This window comes from Canis lupus, chromosome 17 (assembly GCF_048164855.1).
Source record: "Canis lupus baileyi chromosome 17, mCanLup2.hap1, whole genome shotgun sequence".
NCBI classification, from domain to species: Eukaryota; Metazoa; Chordata; class Mammalia; order Carnivora; family Canidae; genus Canis; species Canis lupus.
In genome coordinates this window covers 8,659,353-8,686,045 of record NC_132854.1, presented here as the reverse complement: position 1 = coordinate 8,686,045, position 26,693 = coordinate 8,659,353, and the positions used below count along the sequence as shown (strand labels likewise).

Here is a 26,693-nt window from a genome sequence, read left to right as displayed (position 1 = left end):
AAAAACTATTAAGGAACATAAATCAATTAAGAGTAAGACATAAATAGTCAAATAACAAATTTAAACTCCCTCCTCTCACAATACCTCCACGGTCTGGGCCTTATTTACCCTAGGACAGTTTTGGGGTACTAAGTGCCTTTGTTAGGAGTATGAGGGAGCTGTTATTTAGAACTGGTTTGGCACTTTTTTAGCTGTTGTCTTACCTCTGGCTCTGGTAGATCGGAACTGTTTTAAGCTTTCGACCAAGGGTGGATAGTAATCGCTGTTTTAGAGTTAGAAAAGATGGGACAGGTCTTACCACATCTCAGGATGATGTCATTGGTAACTTAGCAGTGGAAGGAAAAATTGAAGTTGATTGTTTAATGAAATATGTTTGTTTTTGCGAATCAAGAACATTCATGGTCTTGTCACTTCTTCATAGAGAATAAAAAAGTTCTTCCAATTCCGTTTTAAGCATGGACTTAAAAAACTAAAGAGAGATTCTTTTGACAAAAGTCTTATGGTGTTATTTTGGGACCCACATAAGTACCCTTTGTATTAGATCCTTATTTTTTTCATTAGATATATGGTTAAATACTTCAGAGTTAGAATGTTGAATGCTCATAAAACTCAATTAAGTTGACATTGCAATGGTGACACGATAATTGAATAAAGGGATATTATCTAAACTGGTCAGAAAGAAATTGAAGAATTATCAGGAGAATGTATTTCCATGTTGGGTGTCCATCTCCTTAACCAGTAAATACTGCTCAGACACCTACAGAGTGCTAGGCTTGGGGTTAATGCTGTCCACAGGAAGAGGAAACTCTGGGGCAGGGAACTGCTACTTCCAGTGACACACACACACACAGACACGCACGCAGGACAAGGCCCCCAAAGACCAGGGACTGTGAACAAGTTTACAAAATGTGTTGTGGGGATACAGAAAAGTAAGCAAAATAGTCACTGCTAAATGTGTTTGTGTTGTTCAAATGACAAATATTTACAAAAAGACGCATACCTCCAACTCAAGATATTAAAAGCATGGGGGATTTTGCACAGCAGTCCAAACAGCAAGTCTACATACCTTCAGTGATATAATCAAGTAGAAATCTCACTGAGTACTAGCCAAGAACAGAATGGAACTTAGAAACTATTAGATGAATGTTAGATTTTTACATTTTTCAAGGGTTTTAAATGTTTCCCCTTGTTCTTAGAAAGTGGAATTGTCACTCTGTGCCCAAAGCTTAATTAGATATTTAATAATTGCAGGCTACCTCTTAAGTACTTTTAGTATAGATACTCCACAGATAATGTCAGTAGATCCAAAGCTTTCTTCTGTTTTAAGTTTAAATAAATGATTTCAACCAATCATTTGTAGTTGAAGAGGCCAAGCTGTAACAGAGACATTCCTCATACTACCTGGTCAGTGCTGAAGGCATATCCAGTAACTTTTAAGATTTATTTATTTGGAAAATATTTCTTTCTAATTAAGGACAAAGGTGTAACACAAGCATAAAAAAAGTTATTTTATTTTATTTGTTTAGTCATTTCTTCTTTATTCATCTTTCATTTAGGAGAGGAGATCGGCCTGGGACCAGGTATTTAGAATCATATTTACACTATGATGACATAGAAAGCTAAATCAAAGCTGATGAAAAAAAAATAAGGTCTTTTCAGGCCTTTAATAAATTCCCTGGAAAAGGAGAAAAAAAAATCCTCAGGAAAAGTGCTCCTTGAGACCCAGAACCATTGGCAGATGCAATGACGGTGGTTCAGTGAGTCATACAGAACTACATATTTGTTTAGGACATTCCAATTTCAAAGTAAGTGTAGGTAATGATGGTGATAGGATTGCCAGTGCTTTCTTTTTTAAGTCCTTTTTGCTTTTGAAATTTCTTGTGATTGAATTTGTAATAATGCACATTACAATTGATAGAATCAGAAAAAAATGTGTGAAAAAAGCATAATACAAATGTAGAAAACAAGAATTTATGACAACACCAATAGAGCAAATTGGTGGTGGTTAAGGTAATACTGCAGACGTTGTGCTATATTCCAGATTGTGCTATGCTGTACATAAGAGAACAGGGCATTGTGCTTTGTCAGTTCAAGTGGAATGGTTAGTGGGATGTGATTCTTTCCTTCTTGGGCTGTCCCCACAACAGAAGAGAGGCTCAGAACAACACTGCTCTGGCCAATATATGTTAGACACAAGATGTATGTTGTCTTATTTTTCTTTTTTCATGGTAAACGATAATAGTTCATTTTTAGGGTTAGTGAAAAGAAAGCTGTAAAAAAGCTTGGTTGGAGGGGCACCTGAGTGGCTCATTGATTGAGCATCTGCCTTTGGTTCAGGACATGATCCCAGGTTCCTGGGATCAAGTCCTGCATCAGTCTCCCTGTGGGGATCCTGCTTCTCTCTCTGCCTATGTTTCTGCCTCTCTCTGTGTGTCTCTCATGAATAAACAAATAAAATCTTAAAAAAAAATCTTGGTTGGAGAAAGAGAAAAGAAGTGGCAATATTAGTGGAAGGAAGCAGGGGCTCACCAGTGGGGAATTCAAGGTACTCCATGGAAGACATAGCAGAGTTCACATGGTGTGATGGTTAGTTTCTTGCATCTACTTCACTGGGCCACAGGGTGCCCACACATTTGGTCAAACATGATTCTGGGTGTGTATAAGTGTGTTTTTGGATGAGGTTACCAGTTGAATCAGTTGCCTGAGTAAAGCATATTGCCCTCCCTGGTGCAGTTGGCACTCATCCAATCTGGAGGCCTGAGCAGAAAATATGGGGAAAGGGGAACTTACTCTCTGCCTGACCACTTGAGCTGGGACATTGGTCTTCTCCTGCACTTGGACTGGGACCCACATCAGTTTTCCTGCTCTTCAGGTCTTCACACTTGGACGGGAGGCATATCATTGGATTTCCTGGGTCTCCAGCTTGCAGACAGAAGATCACTGGACTTCTTAGGCTTCGTAATCATGTGAGCCAATGCCTGACAACATGATATTGGTCTCTTGTTTTGGTTCTGTTTATCTAGAAAACTTCGGCCAATGTACACAGCAAATACTGAGGGAGGAGGAGGTAAGGGATTAGAGGGGTTTGCAGCAGTGGTATGGCAGGACTCGTGACACCCGTTTGCCCTTCCTGTTCCGATGCATGTCCTCTGGCTCTCCTCTCTTCCTTGGAATGTCTACTCTCATACTCACCTGAATAAGAGGGCTAAATATCCTCTAATCCAGGAGATACCTACTCCCTAGAGCCAAATGTGTGTGGGGAATCATTGCAATAGGCAAAATGCTTCAATTTGATTCTTTGACCTTCAAATATAGCCCCAAATGTAACTAAACCATCTTAAATATGTGAATAAATTTCAACAATGAAAGCAAGACCCTTTTATTTAGTAATAATTTAGTTTTTCATTTTAGATTTCAATGGCCTGTCACAAAGGCCTGATTGCAGTCATCACTCAATGATTATTATGGTGTCTTTCTTTATGTCTGGGTCAGATTTAATAAATGAGTTTTCCTGTCATTTTCTTATTTTATATTTTAGAGCCACCCCCCCCACACACTTTTTTTTGGATACTCAATGAATCTTTTTAATCCAGAATCTTAGGATCCATTTAGAGATTTATGTGATAGAGGGATTACGGTCCATTTATTTTGCTGGAATAGAGTACACACTTATTTTATGCAATAGACAGAATTAGACCTTCTCCCTTAACTGTGGGGAAAGCCTGCTTTTGGAATAAGTTCTAGCCAATACTTTACCATTGCAATTCTGATCAAAGTGCCACATAATTTTTATTTCAATTCAACCCTGGTGACTAAGACAAGATTTAGGATGAAGCAGATATATCCTCAATAGCAAGAACACACATGAATTTTCCTTCTGACTATGGAGATCAATTTTGCTGGTCAAAGATGGAAGAACTTATTATCAATTTTCTGCTTTTGGAGATTTTACATTTTTTACTATTAGTAAATTGAGCAATGAGGCAATAAATCTGTTTAATTTTAAACATTCATGGAAAACTGAAATACCTACAGTGAAAAATATTTTGAAAACAATTTAATTGGCTTCTTTTTTTTTTTTTTTCTCCTGAAGCAAAGACTGACCAATTAAACAGTCAACTTTGCTTAGGAAATTATTTCCTGTACAACTTCTTGGAAAAAATCCATGACTTCTCATGAAAGGGAAGGTGGCTTAAATGACCTTTGTTCAGCTTGTTTAGGACAACTAGGAAAATCCAAAATGAGAAAGATTCATTTATTCTTATTATTTTAAAATTCATAAACAGAAAGTTACACTTTGTTTCAAGATTGATTGATTGATTGTTTCAAGGTGGTGTTCTGGAGAAACCGATTTTTAATCCTGTTGCAAAGGGACAGATCATCTTGTTCCACAAAGATCCGCTGAGCTCAGTCTCCTTTTAATCTGTTTTTTTGTGAATCAGGCACTTTGTCAAGTGAGATGGATAAGAAATATCTGTGGTCAAGAGGCGAAGTGTTTCATCAGGGAATCCGACCTAGCCATAGCAATGTCTCCTGCCCATGGAAGCACGTGTTATGAGTGCTAAGGTGCCAGGTGGGACAGGTCGGTGGATGGCTGGTGGGGGAGCCCCTCTGGAGGAGCATCTGGAAAGGGGTGGTGGGCTGCAGAGAAAGGGGGCACATGGCAAAGATGGAGCAAAGAACCATGGCTGGGGGAGTGCATAGACTTAGCTCTTCGAGTTTTCATCCTGAGAGCGGAAGTAGTAGATGTGGCTGTGCTACTAGGTGGGGTCAGGCTGGGAGGTCCTTGTGTATCTCTGACAGCCATCCATGGAGGAGCATGACATGATTAGATTTGCATTTTGGAAAAACACATATTGCTACTGGTCTTACAAAAGCTGAATTTCAAAGGGAAAGCACTGCAGTTAGGGTCCAAGTGAAGAAGGCTTCGATTTCAGTAGCAGAATGAAGCAATAATACATTTTATTTAACAAAATTGGCAGCAGGTCCTGGTAGTTGACTAGATGTTGGGTGAGAGAAGAGTAATATAAATACTGACAATGACAGCCAATGTTTTGTCTTCCTTAAGCTTCAGCCTGACTGGGAAGGATGAGGATGAATTTGTCCTTTTACTCATCCCTTTACTTATCTGTTCATTTGTTTTGTCCTTTAGAACTTATGATCTAATGAGATAGACAGACAAGTGAATCCCTAATTATAATGTATTTAAAAAATCACAATACATTTATACTAGGACACTGTCAGAGCTCAGAGAAGTGACCTTTGCATAACAGATGTTCCAAATATTGTATATACCATCTCATTTAGGAAGTAAACCTTACATCATTAAGGCAATTGGCATTTTCTTAAGCAAATAGCATAGACAACTGTCATGACTTAAAAGAAAGAATTAAACATTAATAATAGTTGAAGTAAATGTGCATCTGGAGGTGACCTATATGCGAATGTCTCAAACTTACTCACTTTTTCTCAACTTGCGCAAAAGCCTGCTCATCCACATGCCTATGAGATTTATCTTTGTCACCCATGTCCCATCAGACATTTGAGGATTTTCATCAATGTCAGCCAGGAACCATTTGTAACACTGAATGAGTACAACTCTGAAGCTATACCTCATGTAATTCAGTTTTTGCCGAGCTGGAAATGTGCACAGGATAGATGGCAGGGCTCTATTATGGGATGAACAGGGTGGCTGCAAAGAAGGCAGAAAGGCAATTCCCTAAGGATATCTGGAATCCAATTGCCTGTAATGCAGCACAGCCCGTGGCCACTGTGAAACTAGCCAGGCAGACAGATGAACCTTAGGCACAGCAGTCAGAGAAGGGGCAAGAGGGAGGCTGCTATGGGTTGAAGAAATAAAGCACGAAGCATAGCCTGCCTGGGCTGATTGTGTGTAGCCTTCAGGAAGAAATAGATTTCTTCTTGACCACAGCTACATCAACATCGCAATATAGTTATATCTGTTTAAATCACTTTTTTGAATGTTGCTCACGGTTTCTGACAAATTGTCTGTTTGTGGGATGCAAAGAATTTCTTGAAGTCTGCAATTAAAGCACGATTCAAACCGCTGTAACTTCTTAGAGCCATTCTGGGTCCTGAGCTAATTTTCAAAAGTGCAATTTTCCAGTTCATGCATGAGAAAAATAGGACTGGGGAAGAAATGGAGAAAGCAAGAAAGCATTTTCTTTTCCCTCCGACATTTTTTGGAATTTCTCTGTTTGGTTAGAATGGGTCAGAAAATTAAAGAAATAAAGGAGACAAAGAATATGGCACAAGCTATATATTTGCAGTGGCTCCATGGCAGCATGAAATGAGTTCTCACAATCCTGTTGAGATGCCCTCTGGTAGGAGTCAGGGACCTGTGTCCTTGCGAGCTTTGTCAGCGCCCAGCCATGTGCCCCCAGCAATTCACTACAGACTCTAGGTTTCAGTTCTTCCATCTATGAAATGGGAATGGAAAAGTGCTATCTCATTAGTTTATGGTGAGGTTTAAATGACTTAACCTGTGTGCCTCTCACATCATAAACACTTGATGTTTGCTATTATCCTTATGAAATGAAAGGGATAACAATTCTCAACGTCCCATCCAGCTTCAAAGATGAGCAGCATTCTATAGAACCGAGTTTTCATTTGTGCTCGTCCCAAACAGCAGAAAATTCTACAGTGTTCTGAAATGACTGCACATGTCTGGGTGAGCCACAGAAGATTAAAATCTAATAAACTAATAAATAAAGTAGACACTAATACGTCTACTCTGAAGGCTATGAGTTTCCCAAGGCTGAAAAGGGCCCTTACTTGCTTGCTTTGTTTGATGTGAACTACTCCTATGTGTAAATGGTTGAAGCAAATACATTACACGATATGCATTTCACTGTGAGAGGGTAGCATTTAGTTTAAGAAAATACATCATAAAGTGATTGGTTTCAAGACAAAGCTCATATTCTCCTCAATGACTAAAAATTTGCATCTTGGGAGAGATGCAAATGTGCCATTTTACACTGAGTTTTATCATTTGGTATAAAAACTAAGCATACTGGTGATACAATCACAGAACATTTTAATAAAGGAAAAGAAATACAATGAGTGGATTAAGCTAGTCATTAATATGTGTCTATGTCCACTCATTTTTTTCTCCTAAAAACAAATAATCCATTTCAGAGCCTGCGGCTACCTGGCCAAAGGGATTTATTATCCCATGATTATTATGAGAATGTAGACAGCTTCATAAATCCAAATACTGAAATATGTCATAACATGAAAGTGATTTCAGGAACAAGGGATTTATTTTTTTTTTCCGCACACGGTGTCTGGCTTTTATTTCTAGGGCAGGCATTTAAAATGGTCATTTAGGAATGCATAACTTCATCAGCAATATCTATAAGAAAAATGAAAAAGAATTCTGTTATCACCCCTCTGATGAACAGAGAAACTGTTTTCAGTAAGAGAAATTATTAGAATAGTGTTTTCAGTTTTTACTTTATTTCTGTCTTCTCTTTTATGATTTTTCATAGAAAGCATCAAACTTAGACAAGCATGCAAAACACTTGTTTCTTTTTTTCCCTGAAAAAGAGTCTTTGGATCTGATGGTGAACATTTATTAATGGTGAACATCTCTCTTAACCAATTTAGATTTCACATTGTCTTGACAAACTGCAGTTTCAGCTATTATAAGAGGCAGGGTCTGACTTCTCAGCATTGCAGTAAGAGGATAACTAGAGGACAAAGGTTTGTGTGTGTTTCTAAAACAAGACTTCAGAAGCTAACGGGAATGCCTTTGTTTATTACAATGAAATATTTCATACAATTTTAGACTTCAGATTCTAAATGAAACTATAATTCTTTTCCATTATTGTTGACATCTACCCTGGCTTGAGGCTATCACTAACTCTAATATTCTCTTTTCCACCCATGTCTAAACAAGAATCCCTACTATCCCCACCTGTCAGACATCTCATAGAATCTGATATATCTTATTTGTAGCAATTATCAGTTTATAAGTTCACTTTTGTTATTATGACAATATCCATTTTGCTCATTTTTATAAGATTTTATTTATTTGAGAGAGAGAGAGAGAGCGCCAAAGTGGGGGGAGGGCAGAGGGAGACAGAGAGAATCTCAAGCAGGTTGGGGTAGATTTTCCTACAAACCAAAAATATAACTCTTAGACATCATATAAAGCACTGCTTCTTACAAAAACTTCTCTGACTTGGTTAATAAAGTGACATCAGGAATAAATCTCAAAAAAAAAAAAAAAGGAATAAATCTCACTTCCTAAAAGTAGAATGTTTATTATAAAAGTATATGTGTTGAAAGTGTATCTCCAATGATTATATGTAATAGTTATGTGTTCGTAAGAAGAAGGAACTAAAATTCAGTGAGTAATCTCTTCCCCATGGACAAATAGGATTCCTTAAAGCATTACCATCCTACTCTGAGAATAACTTCTCAGTCTGACATTATGCTACCTTAAAAGCCATCCTCTTTCTGAATGGCTCATAAGTCACCATCTCACTCGTCCTGTCCTCTCCTTTCTCAGATTCCTATAATAACAACCTCATGGAAATTAGTGCTTTCATGCTTCCAGGTGTGCAAAGATATTGAACATGCCACAATGGCAAAGAGGCATGAGTTTAAGAAAGCTGTTAGAAGTTCAAGATGTTAAGCAAAGGATTACAACTGCAGTAATATTGCTTTTCTATACTATGTCTCATGGCACTGAGCTACCTTCCTCCTGTTGCCTCCATTTGAATGCTTCTGGAAATTCTTTAAGAAGTCTATATATGCGGAGACCAAAGCTGGATTTCCTAAAAAATAATTTAGGCTATGACAAAGTCACTGGATCCAGATTTATTTTTTACTGTGTTCATGAACAAAAACAGTGTAATTTTGTCATCTGAAACTCTTTGTTTGTCTAGGATTTTGCCTTTGCTACTCCCATAATTTTATCAGGAAGTATATTACATATGGTTATTTAAAGAGTGTACATTTTATTCCTTTAAAGTTTTTAGTTAAAAAAAAAATCCCAACCAAGAATAGGGTTTGTAAGAGACCAGTTTAAGAATCACTGGCAGAGATACAGGAGACAAAATGAGCTCCCTGACTGTAGTGAAATCTCAAATCCTCAGGGAATGTGACTGGCGATTCTAAGTCTCTTCAGATGGGTTCTTCCTACAGGTAATCCTATCAGCAAAAGTGGTGTACAGATGACAGTCTTGTGGGAAGGAAAGGCAAAACCACTCTTGGTGATGTTTGTCTGAACTTTCTTCCAAGCATAATGGATTTGGCAGGTTCCCCATAACTAATGCCCTAGGTGACTAAGAAAGGGGTTTCAATCCCTCATTCCTCCCCGTATCCTCTGATAGCCCCATGAATTTTCTAATTTCATTGCAGAATGGAAAGATATAGGCACCATTCAATGATCTCACTAGGCTTTATGACAACCCATGGATATTCCAATGTGCATTAACAGAGGCAGAGAGTATGAGTGAACCTATCTGTTTATTCAACATGTAGTACGTGTCCAGTGTGTTCAATTCTCCACCAGACCTTGTAACATAGAGAAGTATAAAGTTGTATTTCTGTCCTGGGGTGTCTCATGGATGCCAGTATCAACTCTTGCATGAATGATACTGGAAATTCAAGTCGCCATAATGTTGATCCTACACCTGTTTCCAGCCTCAACTTATATTTCTAAATAGGAGAGCAGGATATTATTTACAACTACAATGAAAATAATGATAGCAATAAAAAAGATAGCAATAATAAATGACATGTAGCAAGCACTTAAGAAGGAACATGTAGCAAGTGTGTAAATGTTTCTTTAATTTTTTTTTTATTTGAGTATTCTTGACACACAATGTTATATTAGTTTCAGGTATGCAACATAATGATTCAGCTTCTCCATAGGTTATGTTATGCTCACCACAAGTGTAGCTACCATCTGCTACCATACAACTCCATTACAGCATCATTGACTGTATTCCTTATGCTGTGCCTTTTATTCCCATGATTTATTCGTTCCATAACTGGAAGCTGCATCTCTACCCATTTTCCCCATCCTCTCATGACCTTCCCTCTGGCAACCATCAGTTTGCCATTTATAGGTCTGATTCTGCTTTTTATTTTTTTATACATTTTTTTTAGATTCTACATATATGTAGAATTCCACATATTTCACGTATTCGTGAAATCATATGGTACTTGTCTTTCTCAGTCTGACTTATTCCCCTTAGCATGAATCCCTCTAGATCCATCCATATTGTTACAATGGCAAGATCTCATCCTTTTGTAGGGCTGTGTAATATTTCACGATATATATTCCAGTATATATATTTATATGTATATATAAAGTACTCCATTATATACATCTCTCTCTCTCTCTCTCTCTCTATATATATATATATATATATATTATATATATATATATATAATATATATATCTCAGGCCTTCTTTATCTATTTATCTGTTTTTTAATCCTATGACAGTTCTATATTACCAGTTTTGCAGATGAGACAACTGGACTCTAGAGAAGTAACTTACCTAAGGCCATACAGGTAGTACACAGTTGCTAAGTCCTTGAAGTGGGCTCTTGGCCACAATGATTGGTCTGATTGTGTGACCTTGGGAAAATTATTGAACCTCTCTGGACCTCAATATGCTTAGGTCTCAAAAAGGAATACTTGTAATATCTGAATCATAGCATTGTTTTGAGGATTTCAATATATGAACTTAAGTGCTTCTTAAATGCTGTTATTTTATCACTATTATTCCATTGCTTCTCAAACTTATCTATGGATATTCTAGATAACATGCTTATATTTACAACCTTTTATTTAAGTTATCCCTTTAGTGTAACCCACACTCTCCAGAAATTCTCACCAGTTTTTTAATCAATTTTTTAACCTACTCTACCAAATTCACTTGACGTTTCAGGATCCCAGTATCCTTTGGAATGTTGATATCCTCTCCCTTAAGAAAATGATCCTTTGCTTCTCTGTCATTTGCATTTGTGTCTGTGCCATCCACACAGCAGTGAATGTGAACTTATTATTACTGCCAGCTGGACATAGGGAAGAGGGCTCTGCCTTTGACTTGTTAATATTCCCCTCAAGCCTAGCATTGCCCAGCATACAAAGCAAGTCCCTTAAACAATGATTAACAGATTAATTTTGTAAATCCAGAAGCTCTCCTGGGTTGTCTGTTCCTATCTATGAAGTACAAATAAAGGAGGAAGCAATACGGGGTAAAAGTTACTACAGAGTTTAAAGATGGCCCAAGTCATCAAGAGTCAACAAGAGGATCAAAGTGAGAAGACTAAGTCCAATTTTCTGCCTTAAATCTGAGCTGAAATTGATTTTGAAAGTTGTGTGTCCATTAGAATGGTCCAGTGATCAGATAGGATAGGTAACTGCTGACTGTAGTTGGATTGTCACTGCATGCTTTTCTTCTTATGCAGTAACATCTCCTCCACGCTTTCCACTGGGATAAAATTGCATTATTGAAGATTTATTCCTCTGGTTTAAGACACTGTCCTCAAAAAAGACCAATAACCTGATTCAAGAGTGTTGCTAGAGGGTGTTAGTCATAAATTTTATCTATGGGCTATATACTTTGTATATGCGTGTGTGTGTGTGTGTGTGTGTGTCTACATTCTTATGCTATAAAATACTTATAATGGCTTATATGTAACAAAGACACCAAAACATAAGTTGAAAATGAGGCAGAAGATGACAGAAAAATAAATTCAAATAAAAACTATTGCATAAGATCTTTAGAACTACAGAAATATCTCCTGGTTTTTTTTATTTAAAAAAGTAATACTAATAAATATTGTAATGTAATTAACACCATTCTTGAAAACAAATTTCCATTTGACTTGTCACTGTGCTTCACTGGGCTCTTTGAATGAACCTCAATACAGACTGATGAGGTCATAACAGAGGCAACTTACTAAAAAGTAATTCTGTAGAGAGCTATTATGGTGTCAGAGAGGCTCCAAGATGTTGGCTCATCCACTGCCATTTTCCCTAAGAAATACCTGGAAGAATGGGGAGACCAGATGTCCTCTGAGAAAACTGTCTTGAAAAAATATTTTTCCTAACTGAATTCCAAAAGCTAATAGGTCACATTTGTATATTTCCATGGGGCCTTGGCAGAGAATGAGGAATGAGCAGTGTCTTTATGGAAGCTGAGGAACATACTAAGGACACAAGCCTAGTTAGAAAATTATCCCATATTTATTTGAGATGATCTGATAACTTGTCTCCTAACTAAAAGAGGATTCTGTTTAAATGATTGTTTTAAATTTTCTCTATTGAATAGGTAAATAGGTGGCAGACATCCAACAATTTTAGTCCATGTGGCATGAATAAAACAGCATTAGCCTGAAAAATACTTCAAGGAACATGTAAGCTGCTACTCCTCATGGCCCCACCAAATATCTCAATGCTACTTTGCAAATGGTGGAATGTTAGCACTAAAGTAGTAAAATATTATCTTATTAAATAGGATCATTATTTATAATCTGCCTGAATTGGGGAATATATACCAAGAATTTTATTACTAGAACATTTGATGTTTAATGATTTTTATTTGTAATTAATTAGGTAGCAGGATTAGCTATATGTTCCAACTCTTCTGATTATAAATAATAAAAGCATAATAAATATATATAAAATATGATATGGCAGGTTTATTTTCTTCATAGCAGAGGCAATTTATACACATTCAGAAGTAGTATCAGATTAAGAATCAAGTTTAAAAGAAAGAGTCCGAATATTACCCTGAGTTCTTCAATTGGAAATTCTGCCTTGAAAGAAGGTCTTCTTTTCAATTTGGACTCTCAGCAGGGAGTCGAGGAGAACATGATGTTCACTTGTCAGTAATCAGGGTCTAGGCTAAACACACAGAGTGTGATCCATTAATGATTCCTATCCACAAAGTCAAAGGCTGAGGAAAGGCCAACACAATCTGCAAATAATCTGGTATTTGTTTCCAATACATTTTATCATATTCAGTGATTCATCGATTCAACAAATATTTATTGCATAAGTATTGTAGATAAGAGCTATTCTACTCACTGAACATACACTGTGAGCAAAGTAGTAAGACAGCATATTTAAAGGCTGCCTTTTGCTTAAGTAAACATTGACCTGAACTTTGCAGGCTTGGTGTTTGTCCTTTATTCATTGAGCAAACATTTATTGAGGCCCTGTGCTAAGTACCAGAGATATACTAGAGAATGAGAAAGACAGACATCCTGTCCACTGCTGGAAGAAAGATAACAGATAAGGAAATGTAAATGCATGCCTGATTGCAAAATTATTAAAGTATCAGAAATGGAGTTTTTGTAATGGAAATAAAATGGGAGTCAGTGGTATGTGAGTCATTGATAAAATAAGGTAATTGGAAAAATTCTGCCTGAGAGAATGTTACTTAAGCTGGTATTCCAGGATGAGAAGTACACAGCCAAGTGATCAGGCCAAGGTGAGCATGTCTGGAAGATGGCAAAGCTTGAAAGTCCTCCTGGCTGAAGAACAGTGAGTGAGAAAAGTGGTTCAAGACATGTTGGGAGATGCTGATGGGAGCTACTGGCATGGTTGACTTTCTTTTTTTGCTTCCAATATACCATTCTACCTGACATAGAGAAAATGGATGGGAGAAGGATCATAAAGAAACTGCAGAGCAGGATGAACAGAAGGCAGAGATGGGAGGTTCAGTGATAACAATGCTCTATTAGTTCAGGAAAGAAAAAACAGTGATCAGCACTGGGTGGGTGGTATGGGCATGCCAAAAAACGCATTCTAGATATTTCTTAAAGGAGAAATGCACAGGATTACCAGATGATTGCACATGGGGAATGAGGAAAAGGAAGTAATCAAGTGTGCCAATAAATTTTTGGCAACCGAGTGAATAGCAGAATAAGCGTTAAGGTGTAGATGATACCTCAACCAAAAGAGGGAGAAACAGGTTTTGATGTTATGGTAGTGATTGGAGATGATCACAAATGTTTGATTCTTTCTCTTCCTCCAGGCGTATTTTAAAGTCACACATGGCCAGGTGACCTGCCTTGATGAATGGGAGTGTGAACATGAGTATCACTTTTGTGTAGAAGCTTTGGAGCCAGTGACATCTTCTAACATTTTCTTTTCTCAGTTAATAATCAATTGGATATGAAATTCTTAAAATTTCAGAAGAAATTTCAACTGGAGATATAATTGTGGGAGTTATCAGCCTTTAGATGATAGTTAAAACCAAGGAAAAGCTTGAGACTGCCTTGGCAGAGATATAAAGAGATCAGATAAAGGTTTTGTATAGGAATTCCAATATTAACTCTAGAATAGCTGAGCTGGAATTTCAAAAGCATAGTGAAAGAATTAGAAGAAAATCTGGAGAAGATGTCTGCAATAGCTGCTGTAACAGAGGACCCTACGTTGGCAGTTTAAACAAAAGAAATTTATTTTTTTGCAGTTCCCGAAGCTGGAAGTGGGAGATAAAGGTGGCAGCATGGTCACTTGTTGGTGAGGGTTCTCTTCCTGTTCTCAGATGCCGGCTTTGTCCATTTGTGGACTTTCCTCTGAGCACATGTGGGAAGAGAACAAACAAGAAGGAAGGAGCTCTGGTGTATTTTCTTAGAACACTAATCCTGTGGAATCAGGGCCTCACCCTTATGACCTCATTTAACTTTAGTTAGTTCTTTAGAGACACCATCTCCAAACACAGCCACATTGGGGGTTGGGATTCAACATACTAATTTAAAGGGAGACACATTCAGACATAACAGATGGCACAGAGAAAGCCTTAAGAGAAAACATTTCAGGAAGCAGAGAGTAGACTGTTTTAGTTGTTACTTTTATGTAGCAGACTGAGGACTGCCTATTGGGTTGGGCAACATGTAGGTAGTTGATGACTTTGATGCAATCAGTTTCAATCAGTGGTAAGAGAAAAAAAAAAAAAGCCAGACTGAAATGAGTTGAGTAGCAAGTGGAAATTGTACATCAGAGATAATGAATAGGCAACATAAGAAATATGGCTCTGAAGAAGAGCAGTGAAACGTGAGTATCTGGAAAAGGACAGGCAATGAGAAAGATTTCTTACTATCTTTATTTTACTTGATAGTAGATACTGGAGCTTGCCTGTGAAGAAAAAGGCCTTGTAATGAGAAAGATTGAGAATCCTGGAGAAAGGAGGGGTCTTCAGGAAAGTCCATGGAAAGTTTGAGATGGATAGATTCTGCATTGACTAGGGAAAAGGATATTTCCTCTATTTTCACACAGGAAGAGATATAAAGTTTGGGTAAAAAAAGTGGGAAACAGATCAGATACTGAGGATCGTCTTTGTGAAGTACTAGGTAATGAGCCAAGCAAAAACAGGAGTATAGTGTTTGAGGAATGAGGAAAAACACATAAGACAGTCTTTCCAAGAAGTGAAATAAGTTTCCTCATGGATCAATAATTACTGAAGCATGGTTATACATGTAACCATTATAAGCCCAATCCTGAGAGAGAGGGGAGGGGATGAAAGAGAGAGAGAGAGAGAGAGAGAGAGAAGTGATTTTACTGATGCTATTGAGAAATGAATTAGGGTTCTTTGCTGGTGTTGGATCACATTTGTATGATTTTTTATGTGCAATTGTCAGCTGTGTGAGTGTGGACATGGAGGAGGCAGATGGTTATTACATTCATGGCTGTTGGAAGGACAAAGAAAAAAATCTGTTTGTAAGAAATTGACCATAATATTGGGCCATCCATTCCAACCTGAAGAAGAAAAGAAATATAAAGAAGTATGGAAGAAAGGAGGAGATAATGAAAGTGGAGAGGTCAATAGATGACAGGTCTTCATGATGGCAAGTTATTTTTGTGGGGAGACTTGTACCAGAGATTTTAAAGATTGAAATTAGGGAGACAATTACCTCTTTAACTTTGAGAGTAGAGCAGCTTTTGAGTAGAACAAATCTCAAGTAAATCTCAGGCATAAAATCTGGATGATTTAACGGATGAACTAATAGTCTATAATCTAAGAGTAGAAAATGATTGAACTTTTTGGAGATAAAATGAAGTAAATCTTGGCTCTACATGCCTATAAAATCAATAAAGTTTTCTAAAGAAGAAAATCATATATCAAAGTTTTTTTTTTTCTGCTTAAAATATTTAAATCAATATTGTATTATAACAAACTTTAAATGGGCTCTACCCATAAAGTAGTTGTTACATACAACAATGGTAGTTGTTGATTTTTATTTGAAGAACTAGTTTCCATCTAGAACTCCACCACCAAATTCAACAGATTGATCTGTCAAGCAACTCTTCCCCACCAAATGTGCTCATTATAGAATCTATGCCTGGCATAGGAAATTCTCCTATAGGGCTGGAGAAACTTATAATAAAATTAAATTTCAATAGGTCTTGGATGGACACTTTCAAATTTTGTTTGACATGGCACCTTACTAACTGTGTGAAAGACTTGTTGGCTGAGTACTCCACAACTCAAAGTAGGTGTTGGGAAATTTCCATCTGTGTTTGCAATTTAAAAGCTAGTCTCATTCTGCCATTGGGAAAGAGGGAAGGGAAGTTCATGCCTGAGACGTTGGAGACAGTTCAAAAAATTCTCAAATGGGTTCCCCAGCAAAGTTAAAAAGTTCTTCATTCTCTATCTTCTTTGTTGTCCCCATTCTTACAAATTCACCTTGGGCAATTTTAGATACTATCTTGAACTCATCTTGGGTCACCTGGACCAGATAGCTTGTAAACACATCTGCTGGCCTCAACTGTTTTAGGAATGTTCTACTTCGGCCTAGGAGAAATTGCCTGACGGTTGATGGATGTGTCACACCAGTGTAAATGCTACCTTCCTGGGAGACATAATAACAGCAAAGTTAATGGATGTTTATCTTCAGAACTGGTAGGTTTCTTATAATATACTCCACAAAGCCTTCTTTTCTGGCTAGAGGAACACCGAAGTTCAGGATCAGATTATAATGCTGGTTGATGCTGTGAAAACTTAAAAAAAATGTTTTTCCTTGGAGAAATCAGGATGTTAGAATAAACATTTGTCTTGATTCTGAATTATTTGCTTTTCTTTCTCTTTTTTACTTTTGCAAAAGTAAAAATGGATTGTGCCCCTTATCTTTACTAGCCTTCGGGAGACTCCTGAGCTGCCTGGTGCAAGTGGGAGGCATCTCTTCTTGACAGATTTGATTCCATCTCCTGACAAGTGGGATGTGGTTTGTCTTAATGCTTAGACTCCTCTTGCTAAGGTGCATGGTACCTGTCAGTACATGGTCTCAGTTCTATGACCTTTTAAACTCATTTGGCCCATCTACCCCACAGCAGAGCTAATTTTTGTGGAGAACTGGACTATAGAATCACAGCAGTCTGGTGAAACTCTTACAGGGGATGATAAAGAAGGAAGGGAATGCTTTCCTCTCAGAATATAATGTTAGAAATAGATGCATGAATTAAAATCTATCAATGAACATATTGATTGTATTGGCTGTACCAAGACTGGACATGATTTTAGCCACATCTCTAGATGAGATGGTAGGTATAGGACAATTTGTCTTACCATTCTTAAAATTCAGGATCAAGAAAAATGGCCATTCACCACTCACTTTTGCCCTGGAAGTAAGTGGTCCAGTGCTGGCCAACACAGGTTCCTAAGTTATAGAGATAAGAACTGTGTCAGTGAGTGGAAAAAAGATGAGGTGTGAATGGGACATGGCATACTGACCTTTTCTTTCTTTCTTTCTTTCTTTCTTTCTTTCTTTCTTTCTTTCTTTCTTTCTTTCTTTCTTTCTTCACTTTTTCAATATGGTTAAAGGCAATCTCATTTCCAGAAATTGTATAAGCCAGAGTGGTATAAAATATTGGTGGTGAAGCAAGTTCATTTAGAAGTATGTAGAAGGAGTCCCATCACACCAGAGTTATATTCAGAACAACAGAAAAAGCAATAAGAACACAAAGGTGGTAGATGAAAGAAAATGGCTTAAAGATTCATGACTGTTGCCCTAAACATGGACTGCATTTTGACTTATTTACCATTTGGAGACTATGGTTTTCTTATGACAGAGGCAAGAAATTATTAATTTACCCACTTTCTGTCCTCGTCTTATTTCTCAGTAGTTTTACTTAGATTAGGAACTATGACTTTTCATGGCAACTGACATGGGCCTTCGTTTTTTACTCTAAAAGTCTTCCCTTCTAGATCTTGATGATTTCCCAAGTAAAAGATCTAGAACAGTAAAGGAAATTTATAGAACACAGAGAACTATTGAGGAAGCCTGGGTGGCTCAGTTGGTTAAGTGTCTGCCTTCAGCTCATGATCCTGGGGTCCTGGGATCAAGCCCCACATTGGGCTCCCTGATCAGCAGAGTCTGCTTCTCCCTGTCTCTCTGCCTTTCCCTCTGATGTACTCATTCTCTTGCTCTCTCTCTCTCAAATAAATAAAATCTTAAAAAAAAAAAAAGAACATAGAGAAATGTCCCTACGACAAATATTATATTTCAGACTTTTGTTTCTGACACTATGGTAAGGCTAAATGTTCTGAACATACTTTCCATGCTGAAAATGTAGAAATATTGGGTAAAATAGAGAAACATAATTTTAAGTGCATAATCAAGTTCACTAAGTGTAAGTGAGCAAGTTTATAAATACACAAATATAATAAGGGATATTCCCAGAGGTCAAAATTAAGACAGAACTGAAAACAGTGTTAAGCAAGCCTTGATGCTTTAGCTTCCTGGGTTAGCTGCACAGAGATACAAGACAAGGCCTTGACCCTGTAGAAGAAGATAAGAATTAAAATTCCCCCACTTAGTAATGAGCTACATATTTAGGGAAAGGTGGGCCATGAAAAATATAAAATTGACCTCTGGAAAAGGGAGACGACAGAGAACCTTGTCTGCTTAGTTTTGGTACCAAATAAAAAATTCATATATTAATACAATATTAATAAACAATTTTTCTTCCTTGGATAATTGCTGTAATTGCACAGCTTAGGAAACCCTACACCAAGAATTAATTTAAATTATTTCTAGGTTGGCAATGCTCTATTCAGTATAAGCAAGCAGTACTCTCTGGAAGAAAACATCTTCACCTATGAGCACAAGATTACTACTGATTGATATCAGTCAGTTATATGTTTATAATCCTAAATTGTACAACACATACTCAGAAGAGCAGCCATAACCAAAGCCAGTAGAAACTATAAACAGAATAAGGTCAGCAAGAAATTAAGGTACTGTAATATAGAGGCATACATAAATTGACTGTGTAAAAAAGAAATAAAATATGGAGTAGAAAAAGTGATCCAGGTATGAGAGATTGATAAAAATTTATAAGGAGATTTATAAAAGAACCAAAAAGAACTTTGATAATTAAAAAATATAACTACTGAATTACATACCCCATGTTGATTAAACTGATCAGAAAGAACTAAAGAGAGGATTGGATGCCCACACTGAAGGGTTTGCTGAGAATACGGAAAAAAGACATGTAACATGTGGAAGGAGGTAAAGAGAAGATTCAAAAGTTTAATATGTATCTGACAATATTTCCAGGAAGAGAGAGTAGGGAAGATTCTAGGCATTGTTTGTAAAGTTAGTGGATAAAATTCATTCATAATGAAAGTCATTAATCCTCAGATTTACTGAATCACAGGTTGGAATCAGAAAGATATCCATACTTCAATACATCACAGTAAAACTCTGAAACATCTAAGACAAAGAGAGATTTGAAAGAAGTTATTAAGGAAAGACGAATTACCTGAAAAAGAATGACAGTTCGAGGGAGAATGGCCTGCCCAGCATAACAGGAGAAGCAATAATAATATAGTATTTTCTTCAAAGTGTTGAGAGAAAATAACAAAGTAGGGTTACCAACCCAGCTAAGTAAAAATTCAAAAGATAATGCTTCAGAGAAATACCAAATATTCAGTAAAGGGATTTCTAAAGAACATACTTCAGGAGGAAAAACAATATTAAGCAAATGCATTGTTAAATTGGAACAAATCCAAATAAACAAGACTAAAACAATAACAAATGATGTGTCTGTTTGGATAAAGGAAGGAGAGAAAACAGCATAATATGTAAAATAGGAAGGCATAGTAGAGTCTGTGCTCCAAGATAACCACATGGCTCAAAATGAGGATAAAAATAGTATCTTCATATTTAGTTAAGCATGCATGTTAACACAGAATAATTTCACAAATTATGAAGAAAATATAGAATTAATATAATAATCCAAAGGAAGAAAGGAGGGGAAAAATAAAGAAACTCAGAAGAAGCAGTACAAACAGAAAAAAAATCAAATGAGATCGGAAACATAATTTCAAATATATTCATAATCACAAGTTATAAAAAGAGTTATAAAATAGTGTTGTCTAGACTGCATGAAAATATCTAACTATCTATTCTTTGCAAGATGCAGGTTGAACCTAAGGACACAGAAAACTGTGTGGAAAATAATATGCTAGCAGGTATAAGTAAAAAAGATATGATGTAGTTATATAAGTAAACATAAAGGCAAAACCAGTATTAGAGATTAAGAAAGTCAGTATAAGACTGACAAACAGTGAGGGCGGTAGGGTGGGAGGACTAGCCGGGGTTTCAGAGTCACAGCTATGAGCCAACTGAACCTGAGCAGTAGTATCATCAATAACTAGTTTACTAACAGGCTTGTCAAGGTAGAGATTGTTTGGTTTACGAATTCTACATCAGGATTGACATGAGGACAAGATGAGAGAAAAATGACATTTTCTCACATATTCCTGGAAACATAGCAGATCTTTAATTAATTATTTTGCCTTGGTTTCTTTTTGCTTCCCTCTCTACTTTTCCCTCTCTTCTCTCCAAATCAGGAGCTTAACCGAACAGTACAGAAAGAATTAATTTTAGGCTTGAAATGAAAAGTCTAGAATCAGAGAAAAATATATTTTCTTAATTAACGATGCATCTTTCAGAGGACATAATCCTAGGATCTCTTGTGTCCTCTGTTAGAGAGCAAAAGTAAATACTAATCAATGTAGTTAGAAGACATTTTCTTGAGCATTAACCAAGTCAGAGGTGAAGAAAGTTTAAATGATGATCTTTTATATTATTGATACATAGACTTTACAAACGGATGGAATGGAGTAGGAAAAAATACCTGAGCCCATAAAAAGTAGAACAATAAAATGAACCATATTTTTAAAATTCAGACACAAAACTTTTCCAAATGTCTGAGCTAGTAGTCTTGCTAAATAACAAAGGGACAAATGAGAGACACCTAATTCTGTTAATCTTCCTGTTCCATCAGTGGAGAAGAAGTTGGATGGGAGGAAACATTTTCAGGGTTGTGCTCAAGTAAGGGAGCAGCTCTGGGCAACATGCTGAATAATGATCTCATCAAATCACTTACTCTAAAAACCATGAAAAGAATTTCACACTTTGTCTGGCTAAGAAAACAATTTTATCAAGTGCATGATCTCAAATGTGCTGAGATTTCCTTTTCTCTTTTCTCTTTTTACTGTCTTGCTTCAGTGGATATGCTACCTGGAAAAATGAAAGGCATTGTTGATGACAGTTCTTTAAGTGGAGGAAGAACAATGCATGGCATTGATGCACTGACTGCTGAGTCTGGGAAGATATTGAAAAGTTGAGCTTTTAAGTGGGTTGGTATATTAAAAAATACATATTTCTGTTCACTTTCTCATGGTAGTTTTAATTTTCATAATTTTATTCCTTTTTATTGTGAGTGTTAAAGCCAGAGGTCCTGAGATCCATGTTCGTAAATGAACACTGGACTTTCTAGAAATGCCTTGAAATTGTGTGCAAAATTTGTATTTGCATGCATGTAATTTTTTCCTCAGGGCAGGGAAAATAATGTTTTTCATATTTTCAAAGTTCTTTATGACTAATAAATAGTTTAAGTGTAGTATTGGCGTGTGTTGTCTTTTGCCACACTTTGCACTTTTGCCTTTCTGTCTCCTGCCCTTCTGACCCTCTGGGTCAAACCTAGGTCTTCCCCTTCCACCTGTAAGTGGAGCTACCAGAGGAAACAAATATTCACAAAAAGCTAAGAAGGAACTCAAGATAAGGAAAAAACTCATCCCGATCAGCAGATAAGGTCTTTACTGGCAAGCACCGGGAAGCTGGCTGCACCCTGTCTGACCTTGCAAAGGAGCTCCCTCTTTGTTCCATGAAGAGACGTACTTTTGTGCTGTTAAGACAAGGGTGGAATGCCCAGGAAGAAACCATCATAAGGCAATGAAGATAGGACTTTGTCCTCTGAAATACTATGAGAATCAGGAGAATGGCAAAATGTATCACCACCATTGTGTGACACATTCCTTCCTGGAAAGGTGGTGTTGAAATTTTCATGGACAGTCAGTCACTTTACCATGTAGGACGGAAGCTGTGTTGTCAGAACCATGCTTTCAACAAACTTGTGTGCTCAGAAAGAATGCTGAGTCCCCCAAAATAGGCAAGACACTCACAAACCCAAACAAATCAACCAAACACAGAGACCATTTCCCAGTTGTCATAATAACAAAAGTGAGAATAATCATCAAGAAGGCATAAAATAGCAAAAATCCTCTTCAGATTAAAAACCAAAATAAATCAAACATTTTTTTTTCAAACATGTTTTCCAACTAATAATCTCTTCTTCAGCTCTTCAGGTTCCCTCAATCATGGGAAGACTAAAAAGACCAGGTAGAGGTGAGGGTGAAGATTTGCTATTATTTCTGTCATGTATTTTAGCTCTAAAAATCTAAGCCACAAACTCTCATTACTATTTTATGTAATCAATAGTCACGCACCCCAGCATTTATAGCAGTAATGTTCACAAAAGCCAAAATATGGAAAGGGCCCAGAGGTTCATTGACAGATGAATGGATAAAGAAGATGTGTTATGTACACACACACACTCGAATATCACTCGGCCATCAAAAAGAATGAAATCTTGCCATTTGCAAGGATGTGGCTAGAACTAGAAGGTATTATGTTAATACCTTAATTAATAGTGAAAGACAAATATATGATTTTACTCGTATGTGGAATTTAAGAAACAAAATAGAACTTAGGGGAAGGGAAGGAAAAATAAGATAAAAACAGAGAGGGAGGAAAACCATAAGAGACATTTAACTATAGGGAACAAACTAAGGGTTGCTGGAGGGGAGAAGGGTGCAGGGATGGGGCAGCTGAGGGATGGGCATTAAGGAGGGCACTTGATATAATGAGTGCTGGGTGTTATATGCAACTGATGAACCACTAGATTCTACCCCTGAAACTAATAATATACTATATGTTAATTTAATTGAATTTAAATTAAAAAAAATTAAAAATATTTATTTTTTTGTTGTCGTCAGGATTTATTTCTGGACTCTAGGTTTTATTACATTCATCCTATGTCATCGTGACACAGTCTTTATTGCCATAATTTTGTATTAAGTTTTGAAATTGAGGGGTGTGAGTCATCCCAAATTGTTACTCCTATTTCAAGATTGCTTTGGCTATTCTAGGATTGAATTTTCATATGAATTTTGGAATCAGCTTGCCAATTTATGCAGAAGAAAAAAAGGCAGCTGTAATTTTGATACCTCTTGCATTGAAACTACAGATCAATTTGGGGAGTATCACCATCTTAACACCACTAAATCTTCCAATCCATGAATATGGGTTGTCTTTCCATTTATTTAGTTTTATTTAGTTTTCAGTATACAAGTTATGTACCACTTTTCTTAGATTTACTTCTACATATTTTTAATACTATTATTAATAGAACTTTCTTCTTAGTTTGATTTTCAGGTTGTTTATTGTTATTGTCTATAAATGCCGTTGATTTTTGCATGTTGATTTTGTCTCCTGTAATGTTGCTGAACTTGTTTCTTAGCTCTAAAAGTGTTTTTGTATATCATTAGGATTTTCTTTTCTTTTTTATGATTTATTTATTTATTTGAGGGAGAGAGAGTGAGTGAGTGAGTGAGAGCAGGCAGGAAGAGCAGAGGGAGAGGGAAAAAGAAAGAAGCAGACTCAACACTCAACAGCAAACTTGGTGCAGGGCTCAATCCCAAGACCCTGAAATCATGACCTGAGCTGAAACCAAGAATCAGCTGCTTAAGTGACTAAGCCATCCAGGCCCCCCTCTTTAGGATTTTCTATATTCGATGTCATGTCGTCTGCAAATATAGTTTTATTTATTTCTTTTCAAACTGGATGCTTCATTTCTTATCCAAGTGCCCTGGCTAGTTGGGAAGTTTTTAAGGTATTTTTCTTTCTCCATATAGTTTTGATAATTTACCAGCATGTGTTTAAATGTGGAGTGTGTGTGTGTGTGTGTGTGTATGTTAAAGTTGATCTTCTTTCACTCATTGTGTTGCTGGACACTGTAAGGTCTGATCATTTCATTAGCTTTCAGAAATTTTTCTCTTTTCCTATGTCAGGGTATTCATTCTCTTTTTGTTCTTGGGAAAAGAATATGTTAGGCATTAAAAAAATCTTTCTTTTACGGTTCTTTATTTTTCTCTCATATTCTGCAACTCTTTGTCCTATGATCCTACTTTTACTTCAGTGTTTTGTCTTTAAGCGCTGAGTTGTTATCTGTCCATCTATTACATTTGTACTTTGTCATTTGTATTTTACATTACCAAGCACTCTGGCGTTTTTCTTTTTTTTCAACTCTTTTTCTGTGGTTTTTATGTCCTTTGGAATCTCTCCGAGGATATTAATTATACTCATGTTGAAGTTTTCTTCCATTCCTTATATAATAATTGTTAGATCTCTTACATATTGAGTTTTTCAATGTTTTATTTTCCTGTTTTGATCACATTCATAATGAGAGTCTGGTTTAAACAAAATTAATAACCACAAGTGTATTTCCTCAGACTGAATGATAATTACATTTGCCTGGCAGTCAAAGCAGTTTTGGATTCCAGAAATTTCTTTCTTATGATTACTCAGGGGATTTGTAGGGCTTATGACCAAGTGGAGTTTTTTTGTAATTTGTGTTCTGGAGAGGGTGGTTTCTACTCCTGCAGATTGCAGGAAGGCCCTTTACATGCTGGATCTGCCATTCCATTTAGAGAAAACTTATGGTCACTGGGGCAATGCGGTGGTATTGGCTCATCGGTCATACCCTTTTGTTATCTATCTTTTCATTGCATATGACCTACCCTTGTAGCTCCATCCTCCATTTTGGGGATTATTTCACAATTTGGCTTGAAAAATCTTTTTTTTTTTTAAATTATCTCTGTTGCCTTCATGGGGTTCTTAAATTCTTCAGTTGACTTGAGTTTCATTATCCTTTTGTTCCCATTTGCTATATGCCTTTCAAAAAGGCATATACATTTACATTTGTGGTCTGCTGGTAGACTATTCTTTGTCTTTTTCAACATTCTCATGAATTACTTTTGTGTTTATTTTTTATAAATTTTCTTTTTTCTGTTATTGAATGAAGGTTTTAGTTGAAGAAGAAAAAAAACCCACTTTTTTGTCATCCATCTTGAATGAGGTGAAAGGGTCATTCCTTTCTAAATAAACATTCTCTCTGTCACAAAGGCACAGCTGTGTGAAAACACTAACTTGGCAGGTTTGTAATTAATTTCTAATCTAAAACTCATTTCCTACATAATAAAATGAAAGTTTATTTATGGATGACATTGAAATATTCTCATCAGAAATCCCTAAGTCATGATATCATTGTCTGTACATTTTCACAGACCTAAAGAAACAAGTGTCCCATCAAATTCTTCAAGTACACACACACACACACACACACACACACACACATGCATACACATAGAATGTGCAAGGCCAATGGTGAAAACTTTTTCAGTGCAGATCTTCATTTACTGACCTTATATTCAGAAAAAAATAATTTAAAAATCCGTGTTATAATTCCAATTGCATTCTTCCTGCTATAATTAACCACAATTTAAATATTGTCTATATGTGGGAGCAACGTTCTACTCCCAGAGCTGCCAGGTACTAAGGAAGGAGTCCAATTGAAAAGAAGAAGGTAGCTGCTCTAGGGTCCCAACCAAAGTTCAATCTTCATGAAACTTGTATTAGTAATTGCTTTAGGTCTGTCCTCCTGGAGTCTTGGTCTCTGTCTTCATCCTTTCCCTTGGCATCCATGCCTATTTCAGAGTCTCCTTTCTTGCTTCCTTGTAAGCAAAATAAATGGTTGGTATCACCCCCAAGAAAGCATGATTTCTGGATTCCAACTGTCGCAATGACCATGAAATCCATAATAATTCCTAAGTAAGCACTCACCTATCAAGGATTGCCTACAAGTCACAAGACGTCCTTTGTATCAACATGTCCCAGAGCTGTGGTGAAAGAATTCCTCCATAAACCCTGATGACTTGGGAGCTGAGGCAGAGACACTAATCTTGTGTGTGCTTTGAATTTAGTTTTTATTATTCTTACATATATAGAGTCACATTTGAGGGTAACTCCTCGCATTATAAAAGTCAAGTAAATAGCACTTTAATATTATGTTTTAATTTACATTGATCAGAAAATTGTAGATCTAAGGATGCCTGAGTGACTCAGTTAAGTGTTTAACTCTTGATTTTGGCTCAGGTCATGATCCATCAAGCATTGGGCTCCATGCTCAGTGAGGAGGCTGCTTGAGATTCTCTCCCTCTTCCTCTCCCCACTTAAGCTTTCTCTCTCTCTCTAAAATAAATAAATAAATAAATAAGTAAATAAGTA

The 26,693-nt window shown here is 36.6% G+C and overlaps 1 long non-coding RNA gene across 1 annotated transcript; it reads left to right on the top strand.

Annotated features, from left to right (window-relative positions):
- Positions 1–14,711: 14,711 nt before the first annotated feature.
- Positions 14,712–22,529, top strand: LOC140608293 (uncharacterized). Its single transcript, XR_012010314.1, has 4 exons — positions 14,712–15,054; positions 16,776–16,900; positions 21,516–21,646; positions 21,994–22,529. It is a non-coding gene; the product is annotated as an uncharacterized lncRNA (long non-coding RNA).
- The last annotated feature ends 4,164 nt before the right edge of the window (positions 22,530–26,693 follow it).